Raw genomic sequence first — 9,585 nt, 5'->3', positions numbered from 1 at the left:
ATTGCCCTGCTCCTTGTGGCTTTTTGCCAAATGTCTAATGCTGTTCTTGCCCAGGTAAGTACCAATCCTACTTGGAGAGAACTGAGCTTTAATAAAAATGTAGTGCAAGGTCATTGTAGTAAATGAAAACTGAAACAAAAACTAATCATAAAAAAAATATGTTTTAAATGGACATAAAATGATTAAGAAACCTGTTTGAAAAACTACGTAAAATAGGCCTACCGGGTGGCGCATTGGTCTAGGCTCTGTCGCTGCCGGCCGCGACCGGGAGGTCCGTGGGGCGACGCACAATTGGCCTAGCGTCGTCCGGGTTAGGGAGGGTTTGGCCGGTAGGGATATCCTTGTCTCATCGCGCTCCAGCGACTCCTGTGGCGGGCCGGGCGCAATGCGCGCTAACCAAGGGGGGCGGTTAGCGCGCTAAAACGGTGCATAATGACTTGGTAAATAATAATGTCTCACGGTGCATAATGACTTGGTAAAACCTCACATTACAGTGAGTCTTCATATGCCTGTGTTGTGTGTGTAGCTATATTTGTATGTCTTGAGTCAATACAAGACAATCCTCCATTGACATCTTCCTCCCACCTACCGACACATTGGTGCGGCTGGCTTCCGGGTTGGAGGCGCTGTGTTAAGAAGCAGTGTGGCTTGGTTGGGTTGTGCTTCGGAGGACGCATGACTTTCGACCTTCGTCTCTCCCGAGCCGGTACGGGAGTTGTATCGATGAGACAAGATAGTAATTACTAGCGATTGGATACCACGAAAATTGGGGAGAAAAGGGGGTAAAAAAAATACAAATTAAATAAATAAATAAGATATAAAAACAAATATATATAAAAATAAAAACTACGTAAAATAAAAACCATAATCAATTAGATTCAGTTTTAGTATTTTTTTCATCTTAGTTTTGGGCAAAAATCGAATGGGGTTTTTAAGCTAAAAAAAGGCTTCTGAAGCTGGCGGGTAAATGCTGCCAGGAGATGGCGATGTTTCAAATAGGCCTAGCTTGTGCATAATGGCCGAGATCAGTAGAGCATGTTGGGGGGTGATGAAACAACAGAAGCCCATTCAGTTTCAATGACAAATCGAAGCTCACTATAGCTTCAAAACCCCTACTGGATTGGCTGTTGATAAATAGTACTACCTAGCATGCTAGCTAGCTTGCTAGAACCCACAAGAGGGTGAAGCTAGCGTGGCTATCAGAATAGCCAATTACCGGGAAGAGAGAAGATGGCGAAGCGTGCAGACGGTAATTTATCTTACTCCGAGTAACCTAAACTTTTATCCTTCTCAAACTTACTTAAATGTAACAAAACTCAGTTTATAGTTAACACAACAGAGAACAACACTCAGTAGACTGCTAATTTAATCTGAAACTTGGCAAAAAGGAAGAAAAATATGTGTGAAAAAGCACTCAGATAATATTCCTGAGCCTTCTTGGATGGGCACTTCTAATGTAACTCTATGGCAGCACCCAAGGGGCTTGCATTTTCAAGCTCTACCTTTAGACATGGCGGTGACGTAATGTCCCCATGAATGACAGAGCTCTGAGCCAATCACGGTGCAACTCTCCGTATATTTTCTGCCCTGAATGACAGGTCGCCAGTCCATACACCTGAGAGACACCGCCACCAGACTCCTCAGGAGAAGAAATGGAGGAATCTGGACATTCGGTTGATTCTGATTCTCCAGTCAGTAGTTCTGCACCCAAAAATACAAAGAATTGTCTTTGTGCGAACTCCAGGTCAATTGAATCGATGAAGTCACTGCAAAGATAAATGAAAGAGCTGATGGTCTGGAGAAAATGATACTTGAAAACATAAAAAGGAGAGCATCAAAGATCTTAAACTTGCAAACACTGCAACCTCTGATAAATGTACTGCACAGGAGAAAATCATTGCCATCATCCAAGAGCAGTTGTCAGAAGCAGAGCAATACCGGAGAAGGTGGGGGCTACAGCTTTAAGGTGTCCTGAGGACCAAGGTGAGAATGTGATGCGCAAAGTAAGTGACATCTGTAACCGTGTGGCCCCGGACTTCCCAGAAGGATATATGGACATGGCTGTGGATGTCGCTCATAGTATTGGGAAGAAGCAAGATGCCATCGGCAGCTGCTCGATCCTCATCCAGTTTGCTTTCGCACCGCGACAGATGCAGTTTGGAAGAAAACAAAGGAAAGTGGTGAGGACCTGACTGCAGCAGACAAGGCAGCAAAGGCAAAGTTGTGGCCTCTTGTCCAACAGGCCCGAAATCAAGGAAAGGGTGGATACTACAAGGGAATCAGAGCCTTTTTCGCAGATGGAAAAGGCTCTGATTGGCTCGACTGGGGGTGATTTGCTCCACTGGTAGGCTTACAAGTTAGCCCCTTCCTCCACAATAAACTAGTGTTCTAGTTTTGAATTGTGGTGTTATGGTTTACAAGTGGACTTCTGTTAATACATTTATGAAGCATCTTTCTATAGAGAGGGTAGAGTTGAGATTGCATATGATTTTCCTTTCTATTTTGTATATATGGACTTGAAGTTTGTAAATCAATGCCAGGGGGATACGAAACTTGTTGAAGTGGAAAGATTTTCTATGTTTTGTAAGGACTTCAATGCAGATCTTGTATTCGTGCAAGAGACACATTCATGAAAAGATGACTATATTTTTTGGAAAAATCAGTAAGGCAGTGAAATTTTCTTGGCCCACGTAATTAATCATTCAACTGGGGTTGCAATTTTAGCGCACAATTTCAACTGTTGTTTTTTACTCAAATGGAAACCAATGGACATTGGCTAGTGGACATAGAATTTTTGTTGTGTAATGTACAGTACCAGTCAAAGTTTGGACACACCTACTCATTCAAGGGTTTTATATCCGTACTATTTTCTACATTGTAGAATAATAGTGCAGACATCAAAACTATGATATAACACATATGGAATCATAAAGCAACCAAAAAAGTGTTAAACAAATCAAAATATATTTTAGATTTTAGATTCTTCAAAGTAGCCACCCTTTGCCTTGATAACACCTTTGCACATTCTTGGCATTCTCTCAACCAGCTTCACCTTGAATGCTTTTCCAACAGTCTTGAAGGAGTTCCCACATATGCTGAGCACTTGTTGGCTGGTTTTCCTTCACTCTACAGTCCAACTTATCCCAAACCATCTCAACTGGGTTGAGGTCGGGTGATTGTGGAGGCCAGGTTATCTGATGCAGCACTCCATCAATCTCCTTCTTGGTCAAATAGCCCTTAACCAGCCTGGAGGTGTGTTGGATCATTATTCTGTTGAAAAACTAATGATAGTCCCACTAACCGCAAACTAGATGGGATGGCGTATCGCTGCAAAATGCTGGGGTAGTCATGCTGGTTAAGTGTGCCTTGAATTCTAAATAAATCACTGACGGTGTCAACAGCAAAGCATCCCCACACCATCACACATCCTCCTCCATGCTTCAGGGTGGGAACCATACATGCAGAGATCATCCGTTCACCTACTCTGCATCTCACAAAGACACAGCGGTTGGAACCAAAAATCTCAAATTGGGACTCATCAGACCAAAGGACAGATTTCCATTGTTTGTGTTTCTTGGCCCAGGTTTGGTTTCTTTGCAACAATTTGACCACGAAGGCCTGATTCATGCAGTCTCCTCTGAACAGTTAATGTTGAGATGTGTCTGTTACTTGAACCCTGTGAAGAATTTATTTGGGCTGCAATTTCTGAGGCTGGTAACTCTAATGAACGTATCCTCTGCAGCAGAGGTAACTCTGGGTCTTCCATCCCTGTGGCGGTCCTCATGAGAGCCAGTTTCATCATAGCGCTTGATGATTTTTGTGACTGCACTTGAAGAAACTTTCAAAGTTCTTGACATTTTCTGGATTGGCTGACCATCATGACTTAAAGTAAAGATGGATCATCATTTCTCTTTGCTTATTTGAGCTGTTCTTGCCATAATATGGACTTGGTCTTTTACCAAATAGAGCTATCTTCTGTATACAACCCCTACCGTGTCACAACACAACTGATTGGCTCAAATGCATTATGAAAGAATGAAATTCCAATTTAACAAAGGCACACCTGTTAATTGAAATGCATGTCTCATGAAGCTGGTTGAGAGATTGCTCAATGCTTCTGACTTGCCTAGTTAAATAAAGGTTAAATAAAAATGCCATGAGACTGCAAAGCTGTCATCAAAGCAAAGGGTGGCTTCTTTGAAGAATCTCAAATACAAAAAATATTTTGATTTGTTTAATACTTTTTTGGTTACTGCATGATACCATATGTGTTATTTCATAGTTTTGATGTCTTAACTATTATTCTACAATAGTAAAAATAAAGATGAGTAGGTGCGTCCAAACATTGACTGGTACTGTATATGTATAATGTTCTAGTCCTGCAAATGACTTACTTGTATAGGAAATTGAGAAAAGTCTTCTGGGAAAATACTCATCCAGTTAGAATACAGTTGGTGGGGATTTTAATATGGTTTATTCTAATGAGACATAGATTGCCCCATAGGCCTAACATTGGTGTGAACAAATTGGTGAATTTCTGTCAAAGCCTGGACTTAATTGACATATGGAGAGTTAAAAACCCTGGAGAGAAACAGTACACATGTAGTAATAGAGATTGTTCAGTACAATCAAGAATTTACTTATGGGTGATAACCTCTAGCCCTGAGCCCAACACTGTAGAGGTAAAAATACTGCCTGCAGTCCTGATGGATCATAACGTCATATGGCTGTCTGTAATAATGTACAGTAATGATGGTAAGAAATACTCTAGTTGTTATTGGAAATTGAATAACTTGTTGTTATTACATGATGATTTCTTAATGATGATTAAGAATATAATTTCTGTTTATTGGAAATTAGCTACCTCTAATGCAGAATATGGGAAATATTGGGAACTGCAGAAATGTAAAATCCGCTCAACCTGTATTACTTATGGGAAACAGTTTCCTTAATAAAAAGGAGATGTGAGGTAGCTGAGCTAATAATAAATAATAATAATAAATAAATAATAATAAATCTAATAAAATTGCTGATATCACAGAGATTGAGCATTTTAATCATAATGAGAAAGCTAAATTGAATGATTTACAAAAAGAACTAGATACATTTTATGAGGAAAAAGCTAGAGGAGCCTTCATAAGGTCCAGAAAGTCCAGTAAATACTTTTTTAAAGAGGAATTTAACACACTTTGGAAAATAAAGATTAATGGTGTAAACTCTGAGGATAGAGATTTGTTATCAGACTTTACCACTAAGTTTTATGAGAATCTTTGCTCCATAGATAACAGTTTCAGTGACTCTAAGGATCTCCTTGATTCTATAGAGAATGTTAACTCGGTTAGTAAATCATTCAATCGGTCTTGTTGTCAAGAGTTATCCATTATGGACATCTGTTACGTCCGTTGTTAGATGAATGAGACCAAAGCGCAGCGTGGAAAGTGTTCATGATTTTTAATACTGAACTCCGACAAAACAACAAAATACAAAACCGAAAGTAACGTTCTGCAGGGCTAGACAGCAACTATGCAAAAACAAGATCCCACAATCTAAGGTGGGAAAAAGGGCTGCCTAAGTATGATCCCCAATCAGAGACAACGATACACAGCTGCCTCTGATTGGGAACCATACTAGGCCAACAAAGAAATAGAAACATAGATTTGCTCACCCAAATCACACCCTGACCTAACCAAATAGAGAATAAAAAAGGCTCTCTAAGGTCAAGGCGTGACAGTACCCCCCCACCCCACCCCACCCCAAAGGTGAGGACTCCGGCCGCAAACCTGAACCTATAGGGGAGGGTCCAGGTGGGCATCTCATCTCGGTGGAGGCTCCGGTGCGGGACGCAGACCGGGCTCCGCTTGAGGCTCCCCCCACTTCGGTGGCGCCTCTGGTGCGGGGATCGTCGCCGGGGACTCCGGACCGTAGATCGTCGTCGTGGACTCCGGACCGTAGATCACTGCTGGAGGAACCGAACCACCGATCATCGCCGGAAGCTCTGGCCTGGGAGCCCTCGCTGGAGGCTCCGGACTTGGGACCGTCGCTGGAGGCTCCGGACTGGGGACCGTCGCTGGAGGCTACAGACTGGGAACCCTCGCAGGCGGCTCTGGACTTGGGAACCCCCGCTGGAGGCTCTAGACTGCAGACAGTCGCTGGAGACTCTGGACTGCATCATCACTGGAGGCTTCGGGCCATGGATCATCACTGGAGGCTTCGGGCCATGGATCATCACTGGAGGCTTCGGGCCATGGATCACCACTGGAGGCTTCGGGCCATGGATCATCACTGGAGGCCGGGTGCGTAGAGCTGGCACAGGACGCACCGGGCTGGAGAGACGCACTGGAGGCCTGGTGCGTGGAGCTGGCACAGGGCTTACCGGGCTGGGGAGACGCACTGGAGGCCTGGGGCGTGGAGCGGCGGGACAGGGCTTACCAGGCTGGGCAGACGTACAGGAGACCGGGTGCGTGGAGCTGGCACAGGATGTACTGGGCCGCGGAGACGCACCGGAGCTCTGGACCGCAGAGCTGGCACAACCCGTCCTGGCTGGATGCGCACCCTAGCCCAGCAACTGCGGGGCGCTGGCACAGGACGCACTGGGCTGTGAAGGCGCACCGGAGACACAGTGCGCAGAGCCGGCGCAGGATATCCTGGGGCGAGGAGGCGCACTGGAGGTCTGGAGCGTAGAGCTGGCACAACCCGTCCTGGCTGGATGCCCACTCTAGCACGGCAAATGCGGGGAGCTGGCACAGAGCGCACCGGGCTGTGGATGCGTACCGGAGACATAGTATGTGTAACCACAAAGCATGGGAAGGGTCACACGCTCCTCTCCACTGCCAACCACTCCTCGCTCAAACGCACCGATGACCACGTCATCTGCCCCCCCCAAAAAAAAAGATTTGGGGGCTGCCTCTCGGGTTTCCATCGTGTCCTCTCCTTCTGACCACGCTGCTTGGTCCGTTTGTGGTGGGATCTTCTGTTACGTCCGTACTTAGATGAATGAGACCAAAGCGCAGCGTGGAAAGTGTTCATGATTTTTAATACTGAACTCCGACAAAACAACAAAATACAAAACTGAACGTAACGTTCTGCAGGGCTAGACAGCAACTGTGCAAAAACAAGATCCCACAATCTAAGGTGAGAAAAAGAGCCGCCTAAGTATGATCCCCAATCAGAGACAACGATACACAGCTGCCTCTGATTGGGATAATGCATATTCTGGAACATATATTGTAAGCAATATCGAGGTGAATGGCATAGGTTTACTAGATAAGCAATTCAACAATTGTTTATTAAGGGATATTTTCTACAGGAATTCTATTCCATTTGCTATACTTTGTTGGGCTTCATCATTTGATGTGAAATGGTGCCGTGTTTGGCTCACTCCACACATATTTAAAGTGACCAATAAAGTAAAGGAGATCTACTTTAAGATTATCCATAGATTCTTCCCGTGTAATAGCTTGATTTCAAAATATATACCTGATGTTACCAGTGAATGCAGTTTTTGTGAACTAGAAACTGAATCTATTGAATACTTATTTTGTAGTTGTTTACATGGTGAGGTGTTCTGGACTGATGTGAAACTCTATCTTGGCAACAAAAGGTTTACAACCATTGAAATATCTAAGTTTGACATATTATTTTACAACACTGATTCCACAATTGAATGTCAGTATGTCATAAATCTCTTTATTTTATTAGGAAATATGTTCATACACAAATCAAAATGTATGAAAAAAATGCCCCTTTTTTTATTATCTGATTTGGAAAACCATTTATAATCATTAAAACGTATGCAAAACAAAATGTCAAGAAAATGTAATCCCTACATGTCTGTATTTGATTTGGTAATCCCTCTGGGTGTTCTGTTTTTTGTGTTTTGCATGTTACTGTTTAATAAAATTTAAGAAATAGTAGATTACCACTAGCTAACAGTGAATAAATCTGGTAGGTAGTCAAGGTAGCCAAAAGGCGCACAGAGCGTGAACAATGGCAGCAGCAAACCCTAAACCACCAGTGTTCGGTCAATATCGACAAAACCCCATATGGGATAATTTTGAGTACATTGATGTGAGAGACACAAGTAAATGTATTGTCGGGTTAGATGGTAGCCTGTGTGGTATAGAGTTCACCTGAACAGCGTCCACAAAGAAGCATTCAAATAATTAGAGGAAAAAGACTAAGTGAAACAGCCATCAGGTAGCTACATATCAACTATGCAAATGGTTACCTCTTCCCGCAGACAACAGAGCAGAAACCTGGAAACCTCAAATCAATGAGTATAGACAGTGCATTCGGAAAGTATTCAGACCCCTTGACTTTTACCACATTTTCTTACGATACAGCCTTATTCTAAAATGGATTAAATAGTTCCCACCCTCATCAATCTACACACAATACCCCATAATTACTAAGCAAAAACAGGTTTTGGGATTTTTTTGCAAATCTATAAAAAATAAATAAAATGGAAATATCACATTTACGTAAGTATTCAGACCCTTTACTCAGTACTTTGTTGAAGCACCTTTGTACAGCCTCGAGTCTTCTTGGGAATGACATTACAAGCTTGGCACACCTGTATTTGGGGAGTTTCTTCCATTCTTCTCTGCAGATCCTCTCAAGCTCTATCAGGTTGGATGGGGAGCTTCGCTGCACAGCTATTTTCAGGTCTCTCCAGAGATGTTCGATCGGGATCAAGTCTGGGCTCTGACTAGGCACTCAAGGACATTCACAGACTTGTCCTGAAGCCACTCCTGCGTTGTCTTGGTCGTGTGCTTAGAGTCGTTGTCCTGTTGGAAGGTGAACCTTCGCCCTAGTCTGAGCTACTGAGCACTCAGGAGCAGGTTTTCATCAAGGATCTCTCTGTACTCCGTTGACTAGTCTCCCAGTCCCTGCCGCTGAAAAACATCCCCACAGCATGATGCTGCCACAACCATGCTTCACCGTAAGGATGGTGCCAGGTTTCCTCCAGACGTGACGCTTGGAATTCAGTCCAAAGAGTTCGATCATGGAGAATCTTGTTTCTCATTGTCAGAGTCCTATAGATGCCTTTTGGCAAACTCCAAGCGGGCTGTCATATGCATTTTACTGAGGAGTGGCTTCCGTCTGGCCACTCTACCATAAGGGCCTGATTGGTGGAGTGCTGCAGAGATGGTTGTTCTTCTGGAAGGTTCTCCCATCTCCACAGAGGAACTCTGGAGCTCTGTCAGAGTGACCATTGGGTTCTTGGTCACCTCCCTGACCAAGGCCCTTCTCCCCCGATTGTTCAGTTTGGCCTGGGGGGGCAGCTCTAGGAAGTCTTGGTGATTTCAAACTTCTTCCATTTAAGCATGATGGAGGTCACTGTGTCCTTGCAGACCTTCAATGCTGCAGACATTTTTTGGTACCCTCCCCAGATCTGTGCCTCGACACAATCCTATCTCTGAGCTCTACGGACAATTCCTTCAACCTCATGGCTTGATTTTTGCTCTGACATGCACTGTCAACTGTGAGACCCTATATAGACAGGTGTGTGCCTTTCCAAATCATGTCAAATCAGTTGAATTTACCACAGGTGGACTCCAATCAAGTTGTAGAAACATCTCAAGG

The 9,585-nt window shown here is 43.7% G+C and overlaps 1 protein-coding gene across 1 annotated transcript in view; it reads right to left on the bottom strand.

The window, feature by feature from the left end:
- Window positions 1-611, bottom strand: part of LOC129860945 (ephrin type-B receptor 2-like) — a 74,435-nt gene extending 73,824 nt beyond the window's left edge. The window contains exon 1 of the mRNA XM_055931903.1: window positions 223-611. The gene's annotated coding sequence lies outside the window, so the exon portion shown is untranslated. The remainder of the gene's footprint in view (window positions 1-222) is intronic.
- Between the last annotated feature and the right edge of the window lie 8,974 nt (window positions 612-9,585).

This window comes from Salvelinus fontinalis, chromosome 8 (assembly GCF_029448725.1).
Source record: "Salvelinus fontinalis isolate EN_2023a chromosome 8, ASM2944872v1, whole genome shotgun sequence".
NCBI classification, from domain to species: domain Eukaryota; kingdom Metazoa; phylum Chordata; class Actinopteri; order Salmoniformes; family Salmonidae; genus Salvelinus; species Salvelinus fontinalis.
Note: the sequence above shows the minus strand (reverse complement) of the source record. Positions and strands in the feature narration are given on the sequence as shown.